The 26,297-nt window shown below is 40.3% G+C and overlaps 1 protein-coding gene across 6 annotated transcripts in view; it reads left to right on the forward strand.

Moving 5' to 3' along the window:
• Positions 1-26,297, forward strand: part of TSHZ2 (teashirt zinc finger homeobox 2) — a 228,114-nt gene that overhangs the window by 109,868 nt on the left and 91,949 nt on the right. The gene's annotated exons all lie outside the window — the stretch shown is intronic.

Here is a 26,297-nt window from a genome sequence, read left to right on the forward strand (position 1 = left end):
GCCCCAGCAAGCTGCATATCTGCTGGTAGAATGAGGGAACTCAGCTGGTGGAGCCTTTTCATGGTGGAGTTGGGTGTCCCGGCTCCCTGCACCAGCACTGTGTCTGGGACTGCCTGGAGCTGCCTGGTGCTGGGGGGGGTGTAGGGGTCATGCACTCAGTGATGGACATGGCCTGGGCTCTGTTTTGGAGATACTTCACTGCACTTCTAAGTCTCACCATGGGAAAGTTACTTTTGTGCCTCAGTTTCGCCCATTTGAATAGTTTTCTCTGTCAGCTCTAACCCTTCTTTATGATAATTTTCCAGGGAAGAGACTGTTTCTCATGCTATATATAACCCATTTTCTCTGCATTACAAAGGTTTGAAACCTTTTCCCCCTGCTGTGGGGCTTTTGTTGGTGAAGGGGTGTGCACAGGCTATGCAGTTGTATGCTTCACCCTGAGGCATCCTGAAGCTGGCGCCATTGGCTCCTTCAAGCCGTGAGGTTCTCCCATCTCAGTTCAGGCTGACACTATAGCTGAGAGAAAACCTGTCCTGCACGTAGTGCACAATATGTCCCTTCTTCCCTGCTGTCTGGAGGCAGCCATCACATTTGTGAAGTGTCCTGTTTCCCCACCCCATCATCACTGCGTCAGAATCTGCTCTGATTACAGACCCCAAAGGGTGCAAGCTGCCTCTCACCCAAAATAGGGTGATACCACATAACACAGGCCCTTGCTTATGTACTGTCCTTCAGCCATGGCTCTTTCTATTCCACGATGATCTCAGGCCAGTCAGTACCTGCAAAGCCTCTCTCTCTCATACATATATTTCCACTGAGGCTATAAGGGAAGCACAGGATGGCTACTTTTGCCTAGAAAAAAATGAGAAGTCATTATCCTCTTTCTAGTGCTGTGGAGGGCTCTGGGGATGAGTTCTGTGCTTCCTTGGTACCAAGATGTCCCTACTTTTATACTTTCTTGGTTGTGCACTCAGTCTGGAGATTACTGTGTCACAGACTCCTTTGCAAGTCATCTTCATCTCATCACCTCTTGCTTTTTTTCTGGACAAATGGTGTGGCTATGTCTCAAACAATGGCTCAGGAGACTGAGTTTCTGCTACCAGCTGTTTCAAAGCCCTACATGACCTTCACCAAGCCATTCAACTTGGCTCTGTCTCAGTTTCCGCATCTGTAAGGGGATATGAACATTTGCAGAGCATTTTGGATTGTTATTAATTCTTCATAGAGTATCTGAAATGTGGTGAACACTTTAAGATGCTATAAAAGTACAAAGTATTATTAAACTCAGGAGGAGGAAGTAGCTGGCCCACAAGGTGCTTCCTTCATCAGTCCTTCAGAGGAAGGTCCTTGTCTTTATGACCTAAACACAGAATTTTCATTCTGCTTTCATAGAGGGTTAATGGCTCTATTTTAAATAAAGCTCTTCTGACCCAAGCTGGAGGAGCACCATCAAAATGAATGAAGCTGATGACATCTTAAATTTTTCTTATGCATCTCGGTCTGAAGCAGAAAGCAGAATTGCTTTGCACGTAGTGCAGCAGTTTGTCTGCAGCGAAAGGCTCTGCTGAAGTCACTTGCAATCGGCCCTTTCCTCTTACCCTCCAATAAGCAGTAGACACAGGGCGACTCTAATGGCTTGACAATACTTGTACACCCTGGGGTTTTGCTGCTCTCATGGTAAAAAAAAAAAGACCGTCATGGACAAATGAATGTTGACAGTGGCCATACCAAACAATTCAAGAAAAAATTGCAGTTTTATATGTATTCCTGCTCCCTTTGTCAATACTTTAAAGATGGTTCTTATTTCAGAGCAGGTATTGATTGTGTATAGGTTAGGTCCCTGGTTCTATTTGTCATTTTTGATATTATAGCGTGTTATCGTTTAAAGTCGTAATGGGAGAGGTGGCTGAGCTTAAAGCAAGCTGGTTGTCTGAAGCTTTGATAAATGGCTAGATGGTCTTCGTTTCTGCAGCAGTGAGCAGTTGGCTGCTATTTGCTTTACCTTTTATCCAAGAATAACTGTGTGATGGGTTCTGGAAGTGAACAGTATCATTTTGTCAGATGTGGTTCAGAACTAGGCGGGTGGTCCTAGCAAAGCAGCTGAGGGATTTTTAACACCCGACAGGATGTGAGCAAAGGCCCTGTATAAATCTGAAACAATTCTGGCTCCACATGGCTGCTTTGGTCGAAAAGTTCTCAGAGTTGTTTTTTAAGGTGAGAGGACAGGAAATGCTGGGGGGTGGGGGGGGGGGGGGGGATGGTGCTTTTAAAAGCAGTTCTATTCATATGGAGGGACCTTATGAGAAAGATCAGAAGACAATAGGTGGATTAGATTTCTTTGATGAACTAACAAACTTCCAAATTTTTTGCAGATCTAAATAAAATGTCTGCTTTTCAGATGCGGTGAACAGTCCCACCCCAGCCTCTGAAAATCAGGCTAGTACAATGTTTGTGCCTGGGAGTCCAGAAGGTTTGTGGAGACAGGGAAGTAGCACACTCTCTTTGCATTCTTTCCCTCTTCATCACTCACTTTTCTCAAGGTTTCGGTGTTGCTTTCATGAAATCACATCTGTTTGTCAAGCACAAAACGCAGGGTTGCTTTGCATCTTGGTTCCACTTCATCTGAATCACCAGGAGTCTGGAAATGCTAAGCGGTCCTTTTCCCAGTAACAGACACATGTAATGTCTTGGCTTTGTACAACTTCTTCTGTCAAATTTTGGGTTCACAAAACTAAGATGACATTTGTGGATGTTTCATGTCCTGATTCCTTTGAGTCAGGCAAGTTCAGTTCTAGTTTAGCCCAATGCAATACCAAGTGAAGCCCGTCTCGAGCCCATGTTTATAAGCAAATATAGGTAGGGGAATCAGTAATGCTCTCAAATTATATCTCACTAGTTTGACAACATGGCTTTAAAACTCCAGACTCAATCACAGCACACTTGTATGGGGGGAGTCTTTTGCAGCTTTGGAGCACTCCTTCGCATTGTTTCTGAATCAGTAGCAAGGTATCTTAACAGGTTGGCTCTTGAGCCTTCGGGTAGCTACCCTTCATTAACTTGATAATCTATGAGTGAGAGTTCAGACTATTTACTGTTCTTGCCTCTAGTAGATTGAAACGGTACCTCTTAATCCTATCACTGAAGTTGAATTGCCCAGACAAGTAGCAGCAGATTGATTCCACCACTTCTTATACAGAAATCACAAAAGGCTGTTTCCAACTGAAATAGCTGAGACTTCAGTGCAGATCACAGCATGATGGCAGAGGAGCTGTGCTTTTGTGTCTATAGGAGGAAAGAAGTTGCCTTTCCTGGCAGGGAAATAGAAACAAACAGAAAGGTTAGAAGTTAATTCTGCAGTTCTTAGACCTATAAGTACCACTAAGGTTCACCAAATCCTTGCTTTTTGTGAGATTCCTGTTAGCTCTGAGCTTGTGATGAGCTATATATACTGCAGAAAAAGTTGGTGGCACACAAACGTGCATTTGTAGGACTGACAAGATAACAAGGATAGAAAGCAAATAGAAAAGAAACCAATGAGATGTCAAACCTACGCAGAAGATACTGGGTCTCTGTAAAGTAGGAACCACACTGAACCTCCCCCATCCCTCACGCGCCTGGTGATTCAAGCCAAATCCAGGCTTCTGTGGCTGTTTGAGAAGGTGTAGTCAACTTTTGCACCTCTCTTTGATCGTGCCTCTCTGCTGTTCCAGGCTTTGCCTGGAGCTGTAGGTATAAAAGTACTGCAAGAGGGATATTTCTGACTGTGCAACGCAGCCCGACACAAACAGGCCATGCACGCAGTCTATCAGCATAACATAATCTCAGGAGACCTAGCTACCCATTTTCTAGCCCAAACTGAGGATCAGAGATGGACAGTCATGGTGTTTTGGATAACACCTCACACCTCCTGTTGGTTTGTGTGTGCGTTAGAGGTCACTTTGTACTCTTCCCGAAAACAGATGGGTTGTGTCCCTGGTCAAAACATCCCTGTTCACCAAGCTGAGCTTCTCTGGGCCCCAAAGATGACTGAATTTCAATGAGGCTTTATTCTTCAAAATGAAAGGTGCTGTCTAACAGTAAAATATTGTTCTATTAAATTCAGCCCATGGCGGATCCACTACTGAGGGCTATTGAGGCAAATAAGAGCAGGGTGATGGCAGTGTGTGGTCATAAAGTTGCAGTATTCAAAAATGTAGAAAAAGCAAGTTGTCAGATTTCAATAAAGCAGTGGAAATGAATAGATACATCTCAGAGCTGGTTGCTTCCTAGTGGGATGGAATTTGAATAATAATATCACACTTGAACCAACATCGGGCTGGATTAATGGCTAGCACAGGCAGAGCACTAGTATGGTGAAGCTGCAGCAGCAGCAGCAGCACCACTGTAGGTGTTACTAATGATACAGAGCAATGCTTCTGCTTGTTTGCACACAGGATGAAAAAAATAGGGGAGGAGGAATCTGGGAATTATTGCTTTAAGCTGCAATTTTCAACAAAGAAATCTTGCCATTCCAAACTGTCTAGACCTTTAAAAATAAAAGATGTGCAGTATTTACAATGCTCTTCAGTATTCATGAGGCTTTGCTGCTTGTTGTAAGGCGAGATGAAAACAATACTCAGTAGATTTTCATAAGTGACACGCAACTGTAAGATTGATAGATGATGTGGATTTAATGTATGTGGAGTTCAGCACCAACATAAAAGCTGTGATGTACCCAAACACCGGGTTTATTAAATCCCTGTTTCCTTAAATGATCATCCAAAGCCTTTCACCACTTTCTTCTACCAGAAAATAAAGGAAAGAAGGTAGGAAAAAAGAGAAGGGGGTGTGGGGGGGGAACCAACCAAGGGATTCCCCTTAGTTTTGGTAGAGAATTACAATATCGGAACTGAAAGAGACAAATATTTAGACACTCTCTCTGCATAGAGATTAACGTGAGAGTCAGAAATACATGGATTCCACTTAAATTGATGTGATTTAGTTATGAATGGTTAAACATAAGTATTCTCTGTCAAAAGCCAAAACCTATTGTATTAACTGTTTCCTCTCCCCATCCCTCGTGCCTAAATCCACCAAATCCTTCTTGAAACCCAGGTATCCTCTGCCCCATCTCCCTTTGTGGAGGGCCCGGAGCACAACACAACGTGCCCAGGGGTGCTCAAAGGGTGGGTGCAAGATGGGTGCCTCCCACAACATGGGGCAGGGCTGATCGACCTGTGGGAGCAGTAAAGCCTCTTCCAAAACATCAGGTGGGGCAACTGGGGATGGAGTCCCCGCAGCCTTCTCTGTGCACACCCTGCGGTCATAAGGGGATGTGTAAGTCACTGCTGTCACCATCATCCTAATGAGGCATTTCCCGTCCACCTTTGCTAATTTGAAACAGCATTTCACCCTCAGTCTGACACCAAGTGAATTATTTTCTCTTTCATTCCAACTTCACCCATCAGGCTGCGTTCTTATGAATTAGGATTGACTTACGCAGTGTCCCAAATCCTCTTGAAAACGATTTCTGAGCTGCTTCATTTCCGCTGTCTCTAGAGTTGCAACACACACACACACTCCTTGATAGCAGCTGTGAGTAACATTTTCTGCCCTGCATTTACAGCACTTTGTAACAAAGGTGTGTTTGCTTCTGAGTGGAACATTTCACTTAGTTTCAGGGTCATTTCCTGGAACAGCTGAATGTCTGTCTTCTTTATCACCTCAAGATTTAGTGAAATGATATAATTAGTTTAGTTGTGCTCCTTAACCCAGCCAGCTGTGTTGGAAATCAGGCCATTTTAGCTCAGTTGAGAGGAGCAAATAACATGCAAACTGAAATCAGGCTTTCTGCTCTGGACCAACTTTGACTTTTTTAGGAACTAGTAATGCTACCATTGCATTTTTTCCTTGGTGTGAACCGTTAACTCTGGGCTGGATAGTGAGCAGTCATTTAGATGCTGATTTCCCACGGTGTTCAGTGGTAGGTAAAGAATGGGTGTATGTGCTGCGCCAAGGAAGATGTGACCAGGAAACCTGGCCTATTGCAGAGGATGGGTACGTACACCTGAATTCAGTCCCTATCAGCTCTTCCCCCTGTATCTCCGAACCAGTTATTTTTCAGGTACTCTTCTGTTCCAAACAAAAATGTAAATTTCATTTCTTCTCTGCCCTACTTCTTCTCTTCCTTAAAAAAATAAAAAGGCTCCATTTCCCAAGGATAAATCTGACTGGTTTTTTTCACTTCAGCAATATTTTCTACCAATAAAGCTTTCTCATGAGCTACTGGCCTTTTTTTTTTTTTTTTTGTTATCTAGAGGAAGAATTTAAACAAAAAATTGAGTGATAAGAAATGGAAGAAATGGAAGGGAAGGAGGTCAGTGCATATCTTGAATTTATAAATGAGTTAAAATAAGTGACTGTGTTCTCTTCGCTTTAATTGCACATAAATATCTAAGGAAATTGTTTGTAATAGGAATGTTTATTGGAAAAATAAACTTCAGCAAATACTTATGGAAAACAAATGGCAAATCCAATCAATCCAATATGACAACACATTTGCCTTAGAAACTTGAAACCGAAGTATATATTCATGCAATCAAGGGCAAAGAAACCTCTGTGTACCTGGTCCAAGTGAACCTGCATCAGAATGCTCATGACAAAGTGATAAGAATGATTTGCAGAAAACATTTTGACTTATGAATAATATACTGAAGAAAGCTTGTGAATTGTGAGTAAGGAGCTGAAAATCATCCAGTAATTTTTACGATGTACCTCTTTGGTTTTGCTGGCTGTGCAAGAGTGCTCATACTTCGTAAAGTCCTTCGATTTTCTGCACAGATTAGGCTGCATATGCACATAAAAATACTCATAATCACACATGAAGAAAGTGGAAAAAGAATAGAGAAAACTGATAGCTAAGACCCAGCAAAGCGAACAGGAAAAAATGGGAAATAATATGTGCAAATAAATAAAGGGAGTGTGTTAGGATGGTTGTGCCTTCTGAAACAAGCCCGGTTGTGCTTCTCAGATGTTTTATGGAGTTGTTCCCTCTCACAGAAGATGCTTTCCTTTACCTACAAAAATCTGCTTAGTGTTGCTTGTCCTCTTTTGTTTTGTTTTTATAATTGAGTTTTTCCATGTGTGAAATCCCAATATTTTCTTGAAACCATGAGGATTAAATGCTTGACAAATCGCAAAGATTCAGGAAAGGCACAGAACTTGGAAAAGTTGGAGTTCACCCACGCCTGTTTTCAGCTAACATGAACACATGAACTTGTCAAATCTATACCTTTCTTTTGAAAGAATTAAGCACAGTGGGGAAGCATTAAAATGCATATCTAGACCTTCCTCTCTCAGCTTCTATTCACCTATTCTTTCCTTTACCCCTCTTTTCTCTCCTCACCTGTTTAACATCATTTTTCCCCCCTTAGGTTATTCCTTTTTTAAGGAACCAAATCCCATCTCAAACAGTATTGTGCTCATCTGCACACTTTCAAATGGGGGTTTAAGATGTTTGTGTGCCCCAGCATGGGCTCGCTCAGAAAATCACTGCATTTGTGGATTCCTCTGTTGCATTCACAGACACAAAATGGGTGCGTTCCACAACTGCTTCGCTTGTATTTCTTTATATCGGTCTGCCAGTCTTTCTTGTGCGTAAAGATGGGACTACCCAGTGCTATTACAGATGGTGCTATCAGTTCTCCCGCATAAGTCTTAACCTGCCGTTTAACTTCATCACCATACACCTGGCCATTCATTCAGACTCTTGGAAGCTCATATTTGGGGATTTCTACTATTTCTTGTACAATATTTAATGTATACCAGAAGTGCTCTATGCCAGTTTTGATAGGGAAAGGTGGTATCTGCACTTTCAGGAAGTAAATAATAGAAGTGCCACTGCTGCGTTTGCAGATGGTAGCTTTTGCATCTCTGTAGCCACTAGCCTTCATGTGAGTGTGCATGAGTGGCAGCCGAGTCCAAGCACTGATTTCCTCTTCCTGGCCTGCAACTCAGGGGATTTGAGTTCCCATCTCTACCATAAATTTGGAAATGTTAGTTGAGCTGACTTCTCTATCAGTCCCAGCACCTTCTGCCCCAGGCATATCATGATATACAGATATATGCTCCTTTCCTAAACTCACAAAGCCCAGATTTCCACATGGCCCACAACATGTCACTGTATTTCTTGGTGCCTCAGTTCCCAGTGAGGCAGAGACAACAGCCCTTTCTTTGTTTTGCCTCTGAGGACTGGTATCTCCACATAATACATCCAGTGCCTAAAACAAGAAGACTCCCACCTTGCGTGGGCATTCAGCTCTAACAATAATGAGATGAAATTAAGAACAGGCACAAAAAAGGAAAGCGAGGTGGTAAATAACGAGGAGGTTAAGACCAGTGTTTATCGGGTTTACCTCCCAGCGCAGGGCTGTGGCAGGTGCACATCAGAGTGCTTTTCCCAGGGAGGTAACCTATCATGGATGTGGCTTGAACTTTTATTTGTGATTTTCATGAGCTTTCCAGAGCAGTGCATTCCCTACACTGAGGTGACTACTTTGAGTTCGCTTTTTTAATTAAGGTTCTGTATTGTAACTAGTCAATGTACATTATTGGGAGAATGAATGTCAATGCCAGTGCTTTTTCTTTCTCTCCTTTATCTTTGTCAATGATTCAAAGACATGATTTATGGTTAGTCTCCGTCTTTCAGGATCATCCATCAAGCGCTGGTTTCACTACAGGGCTCGAAGTTGTAAATCATGCAGAAAGGCTGTCACTCATCTCATTTAACCCTTTAAACACAGGGGTGGAAGAGGCGGGCTGTTCTTCGCAGAGCTGTAAGAATTAGCAATAAAATGGCCATAAAATTGATGAAGTTAGACTAATCTATGCAATTAATTGTTCCTTGTAATGCAATAATTATTATGAGGGACAATTAAAAAACAGAGCATGACTCCACCCTCCAAGTTCATTCTCAGAACCTGAAGGACTTCAGGGCTCCATAAAATATGTCATTTGTTGTTTTCTCTTTTGAGCTCCTTTCAGATTTTTTAATGTCCATTACAGACGTGAAGAGCTGAGCTTCACTTTAGAATCAATCACAGGCTACTTCTGATCATGACCTTGCAGTGACTAAAGAAGGAGTGCAAAAGCCCATTAGCAGCTGCTATTTTCAGCTCTGTAAATTAACAGTTCTTTTTCTTCTCTCTGCTTTTCCCCACTCCACCCCTCCTCTTTTTTCTTTTCTACCCCCCCCCCCCCTTTTTCCTTTTTTTGGACAGGAAGACAGCAAAAAATGAAATGTGTAAGTGGCATGGGAGCTCCACACTTAGCCTTGTCTCGCCAGCTTGAAGACTGGTGACAGCTTTGGCCAAGTGCTGATTGCTTCGCCATGTCCTCCCCTGCCAGCCTGGGCCACTGCTCCCAGGTCATGTTAAGCTCTAACTTTACAGACAATGCCTCCACCTGCTCGGAGCGGAAAGCCAGGGAGACTGGCATTAAATAATGAGGTGTCTTTCTGTTTTATCTTGCTATTTTATTTATTTATTTTTTTGTTTCAAAGTGCCGGAACTTGGTAATGGAGGGTTATTAATGAAAAATATATGTTTGGGGTCTATTTGTTTAGAATCTGCAGTGACTTGATGGCAATTTTATCCCTGAATTATGTATGGCTCTGTTTTGCCTAGGCAAGCTGATACAAACAACAAATATAGTTAGAAAAAGATATATCAGTAAATAAACTGAAAGGTTGTAAAATATGAATGTTTATCATCCAGACGGTGCCGCTTCTCTTCTTTTTTACATGAACTCTACTTGAGATGGTATTTAGGAGCTTGGGACTTCTTCTGTTCCAGCAATCTCTGCAGCTTGTCACAAAAACAAATGACACCAGGGGGAACCTTGCTTTACACTGTATTCTTTTGCACGAACCTCAGTCTTCTTAAGGTGCTCATAATTTAAATTTATACCTTGATTTATTGGAAGATAAAGATTCTACCCTTCTTCCCTTGCAGACCTATGCTCCTTTTAACCCAGGCTCCCTTCCTTTTCCATTTCAACATTTAGCATCTGCTGACCTAACTCCAGGTGAATGGGAAATACAAGGCACCAGATGAAAGTGTGTGTTCAGGATGGTGGATCCTCGGTTACTGTGCTAAGGGCAGTCAGTGCCCCGCTGATGGGGCAGGACAAGCTGTAGCCTTCCCTGCTCTTCCCTGTGTATAGAGCTAATTCCTGCTATAAAGAATAACACCTGCCAGTGCTTTGTGAGCCTTGTCAATGATCTGAATATGTAAACAGATCTTTCTCTGTATCTTATAGAATGTTCAGGTTGTGAACTGAAAGTAACTTTGGGGGGAACAAAGGATAAGATGTTTAATCGTCTGATGTGATTAAGAGAAACTTTTAATCCTCCATCTAGGATATAAATTCTATTTTTTAAATATCATCCATTACAAGTATCATGATAAATTAGCACTTGTTTTATTCTGGACTAAAGTCTCATCCCACAGGGATCTCCAAGAATTTCTGCTGTTAAAATATAGCATTGAGGAAATGATAATTTTAGCATCTCTCTGCAGTCTTAATTAAGACTGTTCTTCTGATATAAAGCTGTGGTGTCTAATTACCAGAAAGCTGTCAGAAAGTAACTTTCAAAAAAGCCTGCGTCAAAAAAGAGTTGGGAAGACTGGAAATATTTCTTCAATTACAAATTTATGGCTCTAGTAGGGTTTTTTAAGTCTAGCAGTCAACATTACTCATTCCTCTCTCAGTGTCCCACCTCACAGGATAAATTCTAGGTACAGCTCCTTTTCACCAGTTGCTTTTTGTCCAGGCAGCATTTGGTAGGTTGGCTTGAACAAATAAGGGAATGTTTCCTACCATTTTTTAGCTTGCACATTCACAAAGTATTTGAAGTTTTCGATTTCAGTGTATTCCATATCTCAGAGCAAATTCTGGCACAAACATCCATCCATTTTACCTTCAAAAGCACGCAGGGACTCTGCAGTGCCAAACTGTTAGTTAACCTGTAGCTGAACCAGGAATCCGCTTGAAGACTCAGTCCTGGTTCCTGTTTTTTTTTCCAAGCATGTGCCATTGCCTCAGAAAGACTCATATTTAAGACAAAATCTGCTCTTTTGTTTGCCAAGGAGTCAGCAGAGCCTGTGCTTGCTCGTTACAGGTCTCATGTGGAAAGCTCAAGAACCTCAGCCAGGTTTTGATGGCCATCTCCGCAGTCATGAGACCATGATCGAGCTGAGGGCTTTGATTTTGTTACCAGCCTCTTTTAGAGCTGTACCTGCTGAAAGTCCCTTTTCTGAGATTTGCGTAAGGTAAAAAAAAAGGATAGGGAATATGATGAATGCTGACAGGTACATTTGCTACAATTGATTAAACACTTTTGCCATCCTTATGATTTTCTTTCACCCGCCTCGTGTCTTGCCAGAAAGAGAGGTGTGAGTGACTTTGTCACTGACATTAAACACTTGCATATACTTCTAGCTGCAAAATGCTATCCCCAGAGTTTGTTTACTCGATCTGTATTTCCAATCAGTGCAGAAGGTTTACTAAAGCAGTTCATTACTGATTTATTTATGATGTATTTAGATAGCAAATATGGTTCTGTCAGCAGTTGCTGGCTAAACAGTGTTGACAGACATTAATAGCATATGGTATAGGAATGGAATTATGATCTTTAAGAGTCTTTGTGTCTCAACATACATTTACAGCTTGCATTTTTTCCTAGGTAGAGAGACAGGACTTCCAAACATGAAAACAGTGCTTCTTTTTCTTTTTGTAACCTTTGGGGTTTGTTGGTGGTGACATTAAAATCTTCTGTGCCTGTTTAGCTGTTCAATTTAATGGAAGACAAATTCTCCCAAAGGTTTAATTTACTCTCACAAACTGAAATCACTGCATTCTCACCATGGGAAATGGCCTTAATTTTCCCAGCCTTCAGTATATATCAAGCATATAATTCATTTCTCCCCCCTCAATATTTCCCTCATTAGAAAACAAAGTTTTTGATATTTAAATGTTACATAGTTTAAGTTGAGAAACAGATCTTTTCAGCCTCGTAAAGTGCATTTTCAGACATGATTGCTTCTCTCTGACAGCAATAGATTTATACAGGGTGAAACAGGAAAATACTTGAATTTTTGACCTTTAATTGTCTGCTTCCTCTAGCAGCGGCTTCAAGAAGAAAAAGCAAAAAATGTGGTTGCTCATAGAGGAAGGAAGGACAGGTAGTGGTGAAAGCATTTTGTGGCAGTTGGTACCCGTTGCGGGGACTAAATTGCATTGGGAAGGGACTAGGGAAGAAGATGAATTTCATAGGGGAGGTTGCCTCTCAGTCACATGAGGAGAAACAAATTGGGAAATAATATGGGAAATCATCTCATCTTTTTTATTGGGAAATAATATGGGAAATCATTTCATCCTTTTTAGATATATGATAATGGAGGAGGTGAAGTGGAAACACACTGTTTAATTTCCAAAGTAATGGGCAACATTTTGCTTTCCAGAAAATGGAATGAATGAAAAAAAAAGTCTTTGCTGGAATTAGATTGCTGCACTTCCATAAGAGTATTTGGCCTCAGAACTGTGCTACAGAAACCCAGCTAGCAATACCAAAAGCCATCAGGTAAAGGAAAAGGAAGAAGGGATCTGCTGAAGAAATGCTAAGGTCATACAGAATGCCACCAGTGAGTGCAGATTTGCTATTTGGCAGGAGCAGGGGCTTTTAAGTAATAGCTACATGAATTACTTTTTTTTAAATTACTGCTATTTTTGATACATACTTAGAGAGTTTTGGTTATAGACACTTCCTACTTCCACTGCAATTGGCAGCAAAAAAATGAATATATATATACACGTATATATATATACCCATCAGACAAAAAGAAAGAACACTAGCAACAAGGAGAGGTTCAGTACAGAGAGAGCCAAGAAAAATAAAACATTGAGCCAGTTCTTCCTCTGTCTAAATCCATTTGCTTCAAAAGAATTACACCAGTAAGAAATTTAGCCTATTGTACATGGAAAAATTAATATGCCATCAACATCTGAAAAATTCTTAGAAAGGAAACCCAAGCATGGGCAAAGCACACTCCAGGTCACAGTCAGGCTGATCTCATCAATGCATGAAGCTTGGTAGAAATCAAGAGCTGGTTGAAATGAGCTGACCCTGTAGGTGAGCATTGAGAAGTTTGTCCTTCTGCTTCTTACGGGTTGGCACCTCCTGCAGCATCATATCTCTAGTCAGCAGTGACCATGGTGACATTATAGCATGTGTCTGTGGAGAGCTCTGGCATATGCCAGCTGATCCATCCTCAGTGTGGGCTTTGAAGGACTTTTCTGCTTGATCAAAGGCTGTAAGGAAGGGCTGTGGCTGTGGAGCAGTGCTGCCTTGTCCAGGATCATTAGTGCTGCGGCTGGGTCCTGCTTATGGACCGAAGCCATTAGACAGTGAATGATTAGGAAAGAAATCAAGCATGTTTAAGCTAAACTTCTCTGAGGCAGCAGCAAAGATGTCCAGTTTTGCTGTTCTTCTCCCAGTGGGTGTTTAAAGACTCTTGTTCGAAAGAAGCAGAGTATTAAAACACAGTGAATTCATAAATAGGAGTTAAAAGCAGTTCCAGTCTTTCTGCATCTTCTTATGTTAAACATGTTTTTCTCTGTGCAACATATTTCCAATCACTATAAGGGAACTGACTGAACAGAAGTAGCAATGAATTGGCAGTAAAATACATTCAAAAATTCAAATGCAAACTAGTCAAATTCCAGCTGTGCATTGGTGGGTACACACAGTAATTAGCCCATGTAGACAAGGCAAACTGGTGTTCATTCAAGACAAACCTTGTTCAGGTACTAGCTAGATCTGGCATGCTTTGCTTTCAATTAAGTTTGAGCATAGATTGATAAACACATTAAAAATTCATATTTATTTTTAGGTGTTATTCCTGGTATTAGAAGAATCATCCAGACAGGCTTTAAAAGGGAAGTATTATTTGGAGTTGAACCTAATGGATACACTGAAAGTGTTTAGACAGCCTAATGAACTGTTGTTGGTCTGGTCTGTAATAAATGCTTCAATTTTATAGCTCAAAATCAACTTTACCCATAAAATCTCAAAGGATTTTTTCTATTTTAGTTGATTAGCAAATCAACTCAGCATCCATAGCCAGTGTATCATCATGTGTTATCAAAAAATCTGTGCAGATCTAAGTTTATACAACTCCCACTGACAGGACAAAAGAAGTATTGGAAGCTTACCTTTCACATCATCAGTAGTTAGTCCAAAATCCGTGTTAGATAAGGTGCACAAGATTTTTTGTCACGAATAATTGGATTACTGATAACAAAAGGATTTTACTGGTGTGAAGTCCAATCCTCAGTAAAATTATTTGGTGGGTTTCTGTTCAAGAAGTACTGAAGTTAATGTGCGAGTCGTTCCTTTTATTCAAAAGTTCTTGTTCACCATTTCTCCATTTTCACTATCATTACTATCATTGCCACTCTTTGTATGATTTCAGTCATTGCCTCATTGATCTTAATGGAAATATAAGCGCAGATCCTGTAACATACCCTCACAATACAAACACAGTTTGTACCTGGATGTAAATGTTATGTGCAAAATCCCTTGTAATGCTTTGTTTTCTAAATGTTCTCTGCATCCATTTCCACTACAACTCTAAGAAAGTAGACTTGTTTTTCTTCCCAGTTCTTTCTGAGCACCCTTGTAATAACCCTGCTCTGTTCATCCTCCTGATTCCCAGCAGAATTTTGAGGAAAAGTATTATACATGAATTCAGGTATTCTCATCGAGGTTAAAGCCCTGTTCATGTTTAAGGAAACCCTCCGGGACTGATCTCTGCTCTGCACTTGTTTCGTTTGATTTATCTTCTGTTGTTTGTAGTTTCACTGATCACCTTCTTATTACTTTTACACTTCCATCCATTTCAGTTTCGTACTCCTTCTCCAGTGATTTCTTATCCCACCCCTGCCACCTGCTCCCACCTGATGAATTGTCCGCTCAAACTGTTGATCTTGACCTGGCATGGTCTCTTCCACAGAAAATAAATGATGCTACACAGACATGTAATGATGCCTTAATAAACATCCCGGGTACATTTGCTCCTCTGCAGAAGTGCAGAGCTCAAATGCTGGTGTCCTGGTTGCATGCTGATGGCATACTGGAGGCAGTGAAACAGGAGAGGTAGGAATTATGACACAAATGGAGAAGTTTTGCCCTTTGGGTGTGTATAACCACACTCCAAAATTCTCTGGCCTTTTTTTCCAAGCTCTTGTCTGCACTTACACTTGGGATTACTGGAAACAGCAATAAATACTTTAATTCTGTAAATTCCATAAACATTTTAAATAGCTTTTTTGCTTCTTTTTTCTTTTTATGGCATTTTTCTTTTTTTTTTTTATATTTGAGCTTGCCTGTAGCAGCAGTTCAGTTTTCAGAAAGTCAGAAAAATGAGTAATTTGGTAGAGGTCAGATACCCTCTCTTGCTTTTCCTTCCAAGTCTGTGTGAGGCCCCAGGAAAAAAATGCAGGCAAGTTTACAAAGTGTTTTGATTCAGTTAGAGATGGAGAGCGGACTGTTGGTCCCCTCTTTCAGCTCTTTAAGGATTTTGGAGTCTGGATTTTTGATCCACTAGATTACTTTGTGAATTCCAGCAGGCCTTAAATCCAGTTAGGATGGATATAATGTATAGCTTTATTGTACCCAGTGAGGTCCCTCACTTCAGCAGTAGTTACATTATGATACCTGTGCTGAAGAAATCATTTCTGTCAGTAAGTAACCTTTCTGATTACTGGATTTTTTTACCATAACTCATAGTTGTTATTTCTTGCTGAGATTCAGGAAAAGCTGATCCTGTGCAGCTGCAGCCTCCTGTTGTTGCTGTCTGGGTTTTTATGCTTTGTCCCATATGATAAATTTCAGTTATCACTTAGGATAGGGCAGGAATGCAACACTGAGACTGTGGTGATTATGATCTCTGAATGGTCTGTGTACTGGCCCTGGATCTAAGCCCTTGCTTGGATCATTTGAGACATGATTTAAAAGAACACAGATTAATATTTGTGTTTCAATCGTTATTTTTTTTCTTTGAAATTTCCATTATTTTAACAATCTTGATGGATACTTGGAAAATCTGTTTATTTCCCGTATCAGTTGGAAGCTTTTCCTTTTGACATGGATTGATTTGTTTTGCACAAGTTTCTTGCAGAAAGGAACCAACAGTACTAATTTTACTACTGATAATTATTAGTATTCTTACTATTTATAGGCCTTCATATCTGCAAGGAAACAGTAAGGCAGCATCCTGGATGGTGTAGAAAGAGAAAGGAAAGCACTGGAGGGTATCAAAACTGGGAGCTTTTCAGGGCAGGAAGAATTTTGTTCCATGTTGGTGAAGATTTTTGTAGGCTAGTATTAGTGTTGGGGGCAATGCATTAATAATTAACCCCAAAGGTTACAAAATGGCAATGGTAATAATAAAGATGGAGTCTATTTGCATGATCTATTAAAAGAGTGATGTGATTCCCTCAAATCTTGAGGTGAAAAGGGTTGCAAGTCTGTGCTACCAAAGCCAGCCCCAGCACACCTGTGGTCATGCCTCTCTGAGGGAATACTTCAGGCAGCACCTTACAAGTTATTTCCATTTTTGAAACAGATTTCAAAGGATCACAGATTGATTCTTGTCAGAGTTGCTGCAGCCATCTCCGCGTTGAGTGCAATGAGGAGTGAAAAGCAGGATCAGGCTCCCTAGGCACTCCCTTCCTTGGTAGGGAAATGACCGAACATTACATAGGTGGATGCATGCATATTGTATATATTTGATGCTCTTTGGAGTGTCTTGTTCAGATACCCCTCGTTCTGACAGCAGGGTAAGGGATAAAAAACCTGCGGACTAGGATCAGCAGGTGGTCTCACTCCAACCTAGGCTATGCCATTGCCAGCAGAAGGAAAGCCTTCTCTGTAATGGAACTTCATTACCTCTGGACTCTTCTTTTCCAGTGTGTATTGAATTTTGGCTGTTGATGTTACTCAGGAATGTTGTTGTGCATGTACAGACTGTATATTTGAAGGAGATGTTTTGACCTTTCTCATCTCTGACTGGTGCTGCAAAGATGGAGTGATGTAGAACAGAGATTTTGTGACAGAGTAATAATAAGAAAGAATCTGTCTGCCAGTTGCTCATTACTGGATCTCTTTTAAATGCCAGAACCTTCCTTGTTTGCCTTCAAACAACGCTGAGCACCTAAATCACCATAGTAAACAGATACAGAAAGAGACAGAAAGGTTAAAAGTGTACTCATAATCTCTTGCTTTTCCTCCTAAACATGTTTGATAGCAATATTGTTTCTTAAAAACAATATGACCTCATTTGTAAAGCAATATTCATGCTAAACTAGTCAGCTGTTAAATATACCCAGCACTGTGCATTATGATGAAGCTAAACCAGAATTTCAATTATTTTCTGGACACATTTAAAATTATAATACTTTACTGGGTTAGTGTTATAGTTCATCCAAATTACTCACAAAGTATCATATCAATCTCTTGCAACTGCTTATTGCTTACATATCTGAGAAGTTAGTTGAAGTAAGATGCCGTCTGGGTAATGACCTTCATGCTGGCTTAGTGCTTTGATGGTTATGTGGCTATAAGTGCAGGGATGTCTGATGGTCAAAAGTCAATGCTTGTTGGCCGTAATATTTTTCACAAAAGAAACAGACTATTCATTTAGACCAGCATTTGCAACAGTATGTTCCTGAAAGGAAAATAAAGAGGGAAATAAACCACTTGATGATCTGTGTATTCTTCACTACTGTTCCTTTTACACTGAAATCCCAGCAAATGAAAATTCACACTTCAAAACTATTTGCAGTTTTTTATTGCCTGGAATGCAAGATCAAAACAAAGCAAGAAGACGAGGAAGATATATTTCATTATACTCCCACTTGCTACTCATGCACTTTATCTAAAGAGATGTTAAGAAAGAAAATGATGTTGCAGCCATGGTTTAACCAGCTATGAGTAACCAGCACAGATTTAGAAACACTACTAGCAAGTACAGCTTAAAGCAGATCTCATTGAAGCTCCAATATGGCTGTATATCCAAAGGGAAAATCAAAAGGCTAACTGCTCTTTAGACAAATGTTGTAATAATAGTGTCCTTTTAAAGCTATATTAATAATTTCTTAAAAAAAAAAAAAAGGCTATAGTACTAGGTCCTAGTCAACAAGTTATCACAAGGAACTTGCATTTTATGCAGCATCTTCAGCTGCGCATGAATTCTGAGCTTGAATAAAAACATGTAAGAAGTGCTGTTGGCTTCAGCTCCAGCCATCACTGGCCCGTGAAACTGAGTGGTCAAGCAGCTCTGGATTTTCTGTTCACCATACAAGCACAGTTCATTTCCCAGTGTGCTCCTGCAGAGTGTATACAAGAAGCAGCATTTTGCAGTTCAGCAGGCAGGGAGGCTGGGGTTTAGAAGAGAAAACGGCTGTTCATGGGGGTTATCCATAAAAACATCTGAGCTTTGAACTGACCCTGTGTGACTTGCAAGAGGCCACCTCCGCAATCAGTGGCAGATGCCAGAGTTACAACAGTTGAGCCTTGCCCCTTGCGCTGGCAGAGTTTCTATCAAGGCTGACTCATTGAATCCTTAGCCACATTACTGAAATCAGGCTGCTATTGTTTATATATTAATAATTGAACATTAAGTAATTATGGCAGTGAAGCATCATCATGCCATGTCTTTATGGCAGATAAGCCTGTCTAGTCTTACCCCAGCTGAGACAAACTTAACATGTTTATGAGCCTTCTTGAACTGGGGCTTAAATTCTTATGCATGAGACCGGGTACTCCATCGTACTTAGCCAAGCTAGTCTCTTTTGCATTGGAGAGGCCAAGAAATAAGCAGCCTTTTAGAAATAATAATCAAATCATCTGTCTCTCACATCATGCTAGTCGATGCACTGAACAAGCATCAGTTAACTAAGAGAAATAGTAATTTCCCACAGTAGTAGACCATATCCAAACACTCAAACCCCACGATGTGAAGGGCTGGTACTACAAGATTTTTACACGTTGAGCATAGTAATGAAAGGACTATGATTATATGGATCTATTTTTAGAATAAACATTGTGCTTTCATACGCATTCTTCTTCACTCTGATCAAGAGCCTTTCAAGAGAAAGTGTTGATCTTACACTGGTTTATTACATGTAATATGTCCAGCTTCAAGTTACCCTTACATGCATTCAAAGCCCGACTCTTCAAGCAGAACGTGTCGTGCAGAAATGCTGTCCATGGATTCAACAGAAATGAGTCAAAAATTTATTCTTTTTAGACTAAAAAGCAAGTGTCCATAAACATAATCCTCATCTGCTTTCTACTTATAATTGTGTTTAATATAAATGTACTTCATTACTGGGGAGCTGTCTTCACGGCCATACAATAGCAAACAAATTCTTCAGAAGCATCTTTAATTATTCATTTGGCTGTACTATATTTTATACTACTTTTCATAAATGTTAATCTTTATTATTGCCCTACCAGGAAAAAAAAAAAAAAGAAAGGAGGAAAGAAATACCTGTTATTAAATGACCTATCAGACTGACATGGATAAATGTTGGTAGCTATTTAATTGTTTCCCATCTGCAGTTTTATACAGTTTCTATCAAACTGAAGGGTAATTTTTTTAGTAGCTGCTTATTTTAAATGTACAAAACCCTTGTGTGTAATTCCATTAGCTGCCCTACAGCATTGCAATCTACAGTTTCCCTGAGGCTGTTGTGAAATATTGATGAAATCCTTGCTTTTGTGGCTTCCTCTGATACACTAAACATTTGTCTGATGTTAGTTGAACTTGAATGGATCTGTTCAGAGTTATATCAGTAGTGACTTCAAAGGCTGTAAGGCTGTTACAGTTTTTTTTTACAAACTGAAGTTTCAAAGCCTTACCATGTGGTACTTTAAAAAAACAAAGTTCATATCAAATGAACCAAAGTGTTAGCAATACACTGGTAAGACTCATTACAATTTCAATTTATATAGATATATATTTTTTTGTGATTCTGATTGCTGGCTCATGCCATTTAAAGAAATTTACATTGGCACTTAGGGGAACGTAGGATATTGAAAGAGGGAAACATCATTTGAAACTTGGGTTTCAAATGAGGTAATCTGTACATTTACAAAGCCACTTTGCTGTTTTCCACAACAATAAATAGGACAAGAAAAAACAGAAGAAAGGCAAAGAGAGGCAAAAGTTTCAAACTTGCATTTTCATCAGCAAAGTGATTTACACTGCAGCAATTAAAATTACTAATGAGGAAAACATATTTGCTGCTACTGTATTCCTTTAATTGTTGAGCACCAAACTGCATTTTCGAAAGCACCCTTTGTGTCCATGCCAGCAGTTAAACGCAGCGCACATTGCTGTTGGGATGTGATGAATGCCTGATACCTATATAAACCTTTGCTCGCTGAGGAGTTGGGACAGGCAGGCAGGACAGGGTCAGAAGCCAGGGCTGCTGATCCTGCATGGCAAGGGGCTGGGAAGGTCTTTGCATTCAAGTGGTGTAGCTTCCATTAGAAGCATACTTCTTGCAAATACAATCTGGAGAATATCAAACACCTTCAGCTGGTTGAAGCAATGCAATTGTAAAGTTCCAGGGGGTTGTAGAAAATAATAAGCATGAATGTTTTTAACTAAAGGCAAATTATTCACTTACACTATAAGCCCTCATGTAAGGAACTTGAACTGTTGGCTCTGAACATGGCTAAATCCATTTCTGCAATAGCTAGCACCTGGCCATTCAGCTGTTCAAACTGACTGGATCCAGAACAAGGCAAATATGTTTGAAGCTGTTTTTATTTCTCAGTGCAATAACTATGTAAACATCATCCTTAAGGAAAATTACTCAAGAAAAATCTCCCTAACAATTTTGTCCCTGCCAAGCACTCTCAGCTCAGCAGAGTTCATCATCAAACCTCGCTTTTTTCAGTCTTCCTTTGGGTTGGGTTTTTTTCCCTGGTTTATGATTGGTTTTGCTTTGGGTTCATGGGTCACTCACAAGCTAGTTCCCTGTGCATATACTTCCAGCCTCTGATCATTTCCATTTGACTCATAACTGTGTAGGATGCAATGTACAAAAGACCTAAGCTGTTCTCCTTCATGATGCTAAGAGTCCCACTGAAACTAGTGGGTATTTTGCCTTCTAAACCAGTAGGAAATTGGACACTTAATAGAAAACTTTATAATACAACTCTAATTAGAGTGTAACAAAATGAAAGCTCCCAGTTGCTTCATTTCAGCATCATCTATAAATAATAGTTATGGTTCCATGGGCTTGCATTTGTGTGTTAAAATTCAGTTATGGCAGAAGCCACTCCAAGTTCCCCTGCTCCTGAGCTGCAGTGGCTTCACAAGCCTGGCAGCAGAGAGGTTGCTTGTGTCCATCCAGGATGGCTGTGGATGTTACTCGTCCTACTCTGCAGGAGTCAGGAATTCATGCCCCAGTATCAGCAGCTGGAACTATTGAAAAAGCTCTAAAAAAAAACCCAAAGGCAAAGGAATACTGGGAGAAATCTCTCCTTTGAGGTGACAAGTTGTTTCGGACAAGAAATTGCATCAGTTGTGGTCGACAGCTTCCACACTGAGCCACTGCAAACTGAGCTTGGAGATTGCAGTTAGTAATAGCAGCAAAAGGTGCAAATAATTCCCTATTATCCAAAGTAATTAACTGGCCTTCCAGAAAAGAGGCATCTGAACATATTCAAGCTTTTCTGAGCTTTTGAGAACATCTAGAACCTTTATCAGGATACACATGGGTTTAGGCATAAAACACACTACCAGGATGTTTAGACCAGCTAACAAGAGATGCTTTTCTGCCTCTGAAACCTGTGATGCAGAATGAGCTGCTCTTTGCTTTCTGCATGGTAAGAATGGGACCTTTCCCTGCATTTCCTTTCCATTCTGTAGAACTTAACAGGAAGTTGTTTTCCTGGTACAGAATTTTTGAACATAGCCTAGAAAGTTCTGAAATAGATATTATTCACTCTTGTATTACAAATTTTGTAATTTAACAGTTCTTTCCATAAACCCCATTGCATTTCCAGAGTGTTCCGTTGGTTTTACTCCTGTTAAATTCCAAAATGTCTTTTCTATAAGAGTTATGCAACAGAGCAGGATTGTTTTTTTTTTTCCACAGCTGCCAATTTATTTCTCAAGTTCATTTTCAAACTGGGATGAATCTATAGCCATGAACTTCCACAAAGAGCCAGGTTAAGATTTGTCTTTGGGTAGCTAATGTAGTTAGACATTTTTGAGAAACAGGAATGAGAAGTGGTCATTATCCATTATCTGCATGAAATATTTCAGAGAAAGAAACAGTTTCTGCCAAACAGAAAAAGATGTTTGAGCTGAAGCCAGACAAGAAGGAAACAAGATCACCTTATTGCACTGCGAGATTGCTTTACTAATGATGTTATTTCAAGTAGAACTGGAATATATATATGAAGAAGTGCAGATGGTGCATGGGTTTTACACGGATTAGCAGTGTTGTTCTGGACAATGATTCACTGTCCCTTTTCTTGGCAGGAAATAAATTTTCCAGTCTTGGAAAGAAACATGTATGTATATATTTTAAGAAATGTTTCTCTATGTGGAAAAAGAGCAAATTTGAGTGAAAATAGCATCCACTGGTGGAAAAGTTAACAGTCAGAGTGAACACTTGAAAAAAAAGATGTGCTCACACTCTACAATTCAAGGTCAGAAGTGATGTACAACGTGGTGCAAATTACAGGTTAGGCAAGGGTGCGAGGGCCTGAAAGTCAATGCCAGGTTCAGCATCACCTGGAGCTTGGCTCAGCACCTTCTGCATGGCAGGGTCAAGGCTTCAACATGCATGTGCACGGTGTTAGACTTATACATTCAAAGAAGAGTTTTTTCAGCTGTGTTAACTGGGCCTGCTTTCTTCTAGTTACTCTGCAGAAATGTGCTATAAATACCTAAGAAAATGTTATCTTTTGAAGAACAGTCAGCTGTTCATTGCAGCCCTTGTCCTACAGAAGCAGGTTTATGAAGTTACCATGAATCTAATCACAAAGGCACAGAGGAAAACTTCTAAAAGTTAAAACAGTTTAGAATTGTATTTATGATTATTATCCATATGACAGCATTATCCCTCCTGATATCATGATTTTGACATATACTGTCTTAGTCTCAATCAGCACTAAACCCAAATTTCCATTTAGGAAGCCAGAACTTGCTTCCATTCAGTGCTCAGAAGCTCCTGGGTTTTGTCCAGTCCTTAACATGACAGTGAAATTTTAGTCCCTCACTTCTTCAGGACTGCACATTGCCCATATTACATCTCTGCCTGTGCCTGTTTCATTTTGGTGGGAGCAATTCTCATCTGGGTGAAGGAGGAAGCATGAGTTTGGATTTCTTTAATTCTATTTTTCCTCCTGTAAGACAGCTGTATATGAGCATCTCAGAGGTTTGGAATGTCAGAATAAGCCTGGGGGAGAACTGGTGGGAAGAGAACAGGTCACTCAACAATTTATTATATGGACATCAGCATGACGTGCAAAATTTATGCTACTTATTACAGACACTGCATTTAAAGCATGTGGGTCTACAGGCTTAACACACCCTTTACTTAGAAAATAAATAATGCAAAGTCCACTTAAATTAATGTTTTTTCTGTTAAATAGCTACATCAGTTCACATCAAGCTTTGTGTCCAGTGATTTCTTACTAAAACTCACTGCCGGAAGGACACGTGCATTCCTTGTACCCTAGGTTGTCTGCACAGAAGAGGTCTCCACTGTCCTTAAAATGCCCACAGCAATTTAAATCATTTACATAAACAGAAATGCTTTTACAAGTAGGATACTGAAATGTGTTTCCAAAGCTGCCCAGAACCCTCAACCATTAAAATGGACCTGACTGATGGTTTTGTGAGATTCTGACGGTGCTTTCTAGTAAGTTACTTTTACCACTTTCATAAGATTGTGTCTGTATAAGGTACAGACACAAAAAAGAGGATTTCTCAGCATGAGTTACTCTTCCGTAAAGGTTATAGTAAACATGTCAATGCCTAATTAAGCAGAAAATTTTATCTGTATTGTGGGGGATGTGCAGCTGTCTGGTACTTCTGCTTCTCCTGGTAAATCCTTTTAGAAGGACAAAGGATACTGTGAGGAAGAAACTACTGTATGTATCTTCCAAAATACCTTCTGGTGAAAAATGGGTTAATAACATCCAAAGACTTGGTGCTGAAATGGAGAATCAAATTTGCACTGATCCAAACCCATGTGAATGCTGTTTGTTGTCTGTTTTGTCTGATTCCTTCACTGGATTCCCTCCTTATTTTTGTTTTGCTGGGTGTAATATGCCTGGCACTGTGATACATCCTGGCAAGGGGCCAGCATCGCTACCTACGCTGTACAGTGTCTCTAACACCGTGAGAACCATGTCAGGCCTGCTCATCAGTTCGTGCTGCTTGTTTAACAAGGTTACTACTCATGACGTGTAGGAGCTTTTGCCGCCTCCATGTCCCTCTGTTCTCCTTGGTCCCTGGAAAAGCATTCGCGCTCAGAAAGGGGTAGATGGAAAGTATCGTCTGGTTACTGGGGAAAAAGTTCAGGGAGGAGAAAAAATCTTTTGTTCTGTGTTGTCTTTGCTGGTTGCCTCAGTCTGGTCACCTGTAAACAGGGTACTAGTATTTACTGTACCCCACTACTAAAAGGCTTATTTTTTAGTATTTAACACTTTAATATTATTTTACTGCTTTGCTGGAAGCATCTGCTGAAGAGCACAGTGTTCCTACTGCTACGTGATTATTTTATCATGGTAAAATACTGTCCAGGTCATTCGCTCATAGCTGCTGCCTCTGGTTGTGAAGCTGCCTGGTATCATCCCTGGAGTAAGCCAAGCCCAGCTCTAAGCTGGTGTGCTCTGTGCAGGTCCTAAGACTGTGGGAAGGGCATAGGGCAGATGATTCATGTGGGTTTCTTAGCCCATCTACAGAGAGTGACATCATTTATCTCTTCTTATATTGCAGCTTCATCCAGGGAACAGTTCTAGTTCATCTCTGGCTTGATGGTATTCCTCTAGTTCTAGTTCATCTCTTTGGCTTGATGGTAAACATGTGTTGGAAGGGCTGAGATGCACGTGCAAATACACTGAAAAATTAAAGCACATCTGAAAAACTTCTGGAAGGCTTTGTCCATGTGTTAATCAGAATGCTTCTACCTTTTCTGTCCATCCCTTTGATTTGCTAAAAGGATATAATTTGTGCTGGAGTGTCAGATTCAAGGGAGTGAAATGAGCCAGGTTCTCAAAGAGCCATAAAATGGCTTTTCTCAAAAGATGGGAAGAAACTGAATTTTAAACAACACTTTCAGGCTCATTTAACTTGTGCTTTCCGAGCTCTTGGTGTTACTTCACAATTATGAATACTGGAATTTTAGTTTTCCTTAGTTATTTTAAGGGCGGCTTTGATTTGTGAGTTTTGGTATATTTATCTGATGCAAAAAACCTGTATCTTAAGGAAACACAGCAAAGTACTCCTGGGACCGCAGTGCAGTCACTAGGGTTAGCAGCACTGTGTTTGTACCTCACTGCAAGAGCTCATCAATGTATCTATCTCCTACAAAGACCTGTGCTGCTGAAATCCACATTTAGTTTTGATAAGTGGCTGTCAATAGCAGTGAATTGTTTCAATGTTTGCTTGCATTGTGCATATCAGCTTTGCAGGAGCTGTTAAAAAAATGACACTGGGGTTTTGTGAAAACACCTGAACCACTCGTTCTGCTTCATCCCTTCTTGTGGGGTCTGGCCATGAGTTGCTGGCTGTGTTGAGTCATTGGGAATTTATCCACTAGCTGCAACAGAGCCAGTTCACCCTTAAAAATCCTCTGTTCTAACCGGGTTATCTCTGTAACTTAGGCAGAATTACTGCTAGTATAAGGCCAGAAAACAAAACAAAGCAAACCCCAACAACCTGAATTCCTAAATGAATTTTAAAATTTACAGCTCTTCCAGTATCAAGTTCACTTTATTGATCAAATAATCTAATTTGTCAAAGAAAATCATTCTAGATTTGTTCTGCTTTTCCAGTTTTACAGCTAATTTTGGTCTACCTCTGTCACATCCTAGTACGCTTCTGTAACTTCCAAGGGTTCTTGCCCTGAAATTTATGGATATGTTTTTACTGAAGCACAATTTGCTTTTGTCGTAGACAGTACATCTATAAACAAAAGAGTTCCACTTACGCCTATTAGCG

The sequence above is a fragment of the Lathamus discolor genome, chromosome 11 (assembly GCF_037157495.1).
Source record: "Lathamus discolor isolate bLatDis1 chromosome 11, bLatDis1.hap1, whole genome shotgun sequence".
Classification (NCBI taxonomy): Eukaryota; Metazoa; Chordata; class Aves; order Psittaciformes; family Psittacidae; genus Lathamus; species Lathamus discolor.